This window comes from Ptychodera flava, unplaced genomic scaffold, assembly GCF_041260155.1.
Source record: "Ptychodera flava strain L36383 unplaced genomic scaffold, AS_Pfla_20210202 Scaffold_48__1_contigs__length_985763_pilon, whole genome shotgun sequence".
In the NCBI taxonomy this organism is placed as follows: domain Eukaryota; kingdom Metazoa; phylum Hemichordata; class Enteropneusta; family Ptychoderidae; genus Ptychodera; species Ptychodera flava.
This window is the reverse complement of record NW_027248370.1, coordinates 360779-365763: the sequence shown is the minus strand read 5'-3', so window position 1 is coordinate 365763 and position 4985 is coordinate 360779.

Sequence of the window (4985 nt, the reverse complement as noted above, 5' to 3'; positions counted from 1 at the left end):
TTGTACTTATTTGAAATCTCCGGTTTAATCAAAAGCATCTTTTTATTTCATGCATCGTAACCATGGCTCATTCATGTGATAACGAATGCTGCACATTTAGTTTCACTGGTATTTTAAACAATTTAAAACTAAGTACTCATTTATAAAAAAAGTTCCGGCTTTCCATAATCTGACGTGTATGATTTAAAAAAAGTCCGGTTTTTCTATACCATAATACAATCGTTAAAACTTGTACCAGCGCACTAATACATTACGGTTTGAAATCTATGTATTTCAAGCTTATTTGGTTACCGCTACTCCCGATACCGCTCGCTACGTAGCGGAGACCTCGGGGAAAAAAGATTGTGCCCCGAATCCTGCATTGTATACGCACTTGTGCACATGGTTTTGTACCGCCATCGAGTCATCGATCTTTTGGTGCACTGAGTGTGTGGGATATCGCGTCCTTTTATTAAAGAGTAGAACCATTGTGACTGTTATTGCTTCTGGTGTAAGTATGATAATTTATTCATTCACCAGAAGTTTGTTCTAAAATATTGGAAAGCATTTTGAAACGACGTACATTTTAACGACTGTTTTTTCCCACATCGTACCTTATTCGTCTAGACGCTGCCAGATTTTTTTTCAAAATAGTCATTCGGCGTGTAAACGCTCTTCTCGTACTCTTCACATTCCGCCCGGGTCTGCAACGTTTTTTTTTTCTCATCTTGTTATATTAACGTCTCTGCCTGAAAAATTATGAAGATAAGGTGTCTTTGTACATGGTATGTATTTGAGAGATGTGAAGATTTAGACTTGTGAAATCATCAATAGTAGAGGTGCAAGAAGTGTGACGGTACCAGGAACCAGGACGAAGATTTTCTTGTCTGAAATTGATTACTTTTGATGCTGTGAGTAAAAATTAGCCTGACACTGTCAGAAAAGCTACGCTACATGCCAACTTGTGTCACAATAAACGTTTTCTGTCCCTCACAATATGTCTCATGCAGTTACTTTTCCATGACAAACAAATGAATTTTTTTCAATTATTTTCAGCCAAGCGCATTTGAATGATTTGATATTGAAATATTGGTGCATATTTTAAGTACTGTGGGTTTTGGTGGGCGCGACAGTTGATTAAAAGAAACCCTTAATAAGGTGACAATAAGTTTAAAATATTTTGGATATCAAACAGTAATGAACCTTTCCGTCGTATAAGTATCCGGTAGAACAAAACCAAGCAGCCACTCTTTAACTGATTTTGTTGCCTCACTATCGATTTAGGAGTGAACCAAGAAGTTTTCTAGCGGAAAAGTCGTCTCGGTTTTGACATGGCCAAGGACAATGGTATTGTTGAATTACCACTAACATTACAATCATTCGATGACATTAATATTATTTATATTTCTGATTTCCACCAAACTATGGAATCTGAAATGTCAAAAATAAAAGAGAACGAAAATATTTTTAGATCCTCGCACCTATATACGCAGAGCAAAGCTTTAAAGCCTTCTTCTGGAATTGTCAAATCCCCCTGAATTCCTCTAGCACTTCCCAATCACCGTTTTTTGCGAATGCAGAACCAATACACATTGCAAGCTGGTCTTATGACCCGTTTGTGAACCCTTGTCCTTGGTCATGTCAAAACCGAGACGACTTTTCCGCTAGAAAACTTCTTGGTTCACTCCTAAATCAATAGTGGGGCAACAAAATCAGTCAAAGAGTGGCTGCTTGGTTTTGTTCTACCGGATACTTATACGACAGAAAGGTTCATTACTGTTTGATATCCAAAATATTTTAAACTTATTGTCACCTTATTAAGGGTTTCTTTCAACTAACTGTCGCGCCCACCAAAACCAACAGTACTTAAAATATGCACCAATATTTCAATATTAAATCATTCAAATGCGCTTGGCTGAAAATAATTGAAAAAAATTCATTTGTTTGTCATGGAAAAGTAACTGCATGAGACATATTGTGAGGGACAGAAAACGTTTTATTGTGACACAAGTTGGCATGTAGCGTAGCTTTTCTGACAGTGTCAGGCTAATTTTTACTCACAGCATCAAAAGTAATCAATTTCAGACAAGAAAATCTTCGTCCTGGTTCCTGGTACCGTCACACTTCTTGCACCTCTACTATTGATGACTTCACAAGTCTAAATCTTCACATCTCTCAAATACATACCATGTACAAGACAACCTTATCTTCATAATTTTTCAGGCAGAGACGTTAATATAACAAGATGAGAAAAAAACGTTGCAGACCCGGGCGGAATGTGAAGAGTACGAGAAGAGCGTTTACACGCCGAATGACTATTTTGAAAAAAAATCTGGCAGCGTCTAGACGAATAAGGTACGATGTGGGAAAAAACAGCGTTAAAATGTACGTCGTTTCAAAGGCAACAGAAAAAATGCTTTCCAATATTTTAGAACAAACTTCTGGTGAATGAATAAATTATCATACTTACACCAGAAGCAATAACAGTCACAATGGTTCTACTCTTTAATAAAAAGGACGCGATATCCCACACCTCAGTGCACCAAAAGATCGATGACTCGATGGCGGTACAAACCATGTGCACAAGTGCGTATACAATGCAGGATTCGGGGCAAGATCTTTTTCCCCCCGAGGTGTCGGCTACGTAGCAAGCGGTATCAGGAGTAGCGGTAACCAAATAATCTTGAAATACATAGATTTCAAACCGTAATGTATTAGTGCGCTGGTACAAGTTTTAACGATTGTGTTATGGTATAGAAAAACCGGACTTTTTTTAAAGCATACACGTCAGATTATGGAAAGCCCGGAACTTTTCTATAAATGAGTACTTAGTTTTAAATTGTCTAAAAAACAGTGAAACTAAATGTGCAGCATTCGTTATCACATGAATGAGCCATGGTTACGACGCATGAAATAAAAAGATGCTTTTGATTAAACCGGAGATTTCAAATAAGTACAAGAGTGAAATGTTTGTTCGTTTTTTTTTCGAATGGAATTGAACATCATATTTTTAAGCACTGTTTTTATGTTTGAGTCATGTACTGAGTTAAAGACCTAGTTATGAAATAATCTACGCAGACAACGTGATGGTTTTAATGAATTTGTACCAGTAGCTATAGAAGTAAAGTTCAGTGTCGGCTCATACATGTAGGTTACACACTTGCTCATCAAACCATTTCTTCTTTCTTCATTCTTCGTACTTGCTGTTACCTATTCCATTGGTTCACATCATAAATACTTCCATGAATGTATTGTTAGTGAATTGATCATCATGAATTGGACCGGCATCTATTTGGAGATTGCATTAGATTTTCCAAAATCCTTGCCTGGGTAAGGATTTAATTACCTATTGGATATGCCAAACTAACCTAAAAGTAGTTTGAGTCTCCTATTTTGAGAACTGCTTCAAACCAATGGTTGTAATAGATATGTGGAACAGTGGTAGGATTTGAAGGCCAAGAGACTTTGAAGAAATTATCTTCAGCATTACCATTCTTTATTCGCAGATTTTGGTGTTTTGTAAAACAACACATGATCCCACAATACTTCACTTTTCTATTGTACAATGCTTAGTCAATGATATTAGTCCTGTGGTTTTAACAAACAGCAAACACATAATGCAGCAATACCAGTATGTCTTCTTCAGACCAATGATGTATACCTGGTAGATGCACATCACATACTCATTAATGTTCTATAAAATTATCAGAGCTTTTCACTAGCTTGCATAAAACCTGAAAACAAACTTTCCGTCATCATACCTGTACTGGTGTCTTCCCAAGAAATCTGAGGCAGAGTCCTTTTTCTCTTTGATCTGAAGGATACACACTCAGACAGAACATGAGCATTTTACATCATTAGCTGATAAAATAAATGGTATCATGTATCTGCCTGTGAAACTTAGATGACAAATAAATTACCTCGAAGTTAACTGTTTCTCGATGAAAATGTGTCGACCAACAGTCAGTTTATAGGAACTGAGTCATTTTTCTCAAAATGCTTGGTTCTATTTTCTAACGATAATATTTAAATGTACAAGTTCAAGGACCTTCAGAATGGCTTGGTTTCTTGCTAGTCAAATAGTTGTCTGTACTCATCTGTCACTGACAGAGTTCATATTTCTGTCATCCAGAGATGTACTTTCCTATCTCCACCAACAGCACAAACTGGTAAAGTGGCATGCCAACTTAGACCCCTGCTGTGTGACTGGTAATGAACTTGACAAAGGTACCTGAAACCCAGCGGAAAGTGTTATTGATGTATCAGTAATCTGGTTTACCATTATTTCGATCAACAATGGGAGCTTCTTTACAAATTATGTGACATGTACAAATGATCAAACACTTCATTAAGATAATTCTGTTTGAAATCTATCAAGCAACATTAAAATGTTCAACACTAAGTCCATCAGATGAGCAGTGAGTGTACTATAGCTACTTAGTAAACTAGAGGGTGTATCAGTAGCAATAAAAGTTAAGGGTAGTGCCAGATCACTGATGTAAGTTAAACTTGCTCATCAGGCAGGTAGAATGCTCTTAAAAAGAAGAATAATAAGGAACGACATCAACAGTTCAATGTCAGATAAAAAACTTAATCCTTTTAGTTTTAGGGTGTGGAGATTAAGACCCAGAAAATTTTCCATCGGAAAAATCAATTTTAAGACAAAATTGCCAATGATATTCAGACGTTGAAGTCAGTGAATCAAGTTTTGTTGCATGAAGTGTGTGACATTCTGTGCTCTATAAATTGACAATACATCGTTTGCTTAGAATTCACTTGACATACGAGCTGTGTTGACAACAAGAATACTGGAAATTTCAGCATGACATACAGATAAGGTTATACAGGGTAGTTGATATACATAGGCACAATACTGAAAAATAGGATAATAATTACAGCTCATGTCCCTTTCAGTACAGTCTGTCTGCCTGCCTGCAATTTTTCATACAAGTTCACAACTTTTACAATAAAGTACCTAATGAGTACCATAAAGCCAGCAAGCTGTA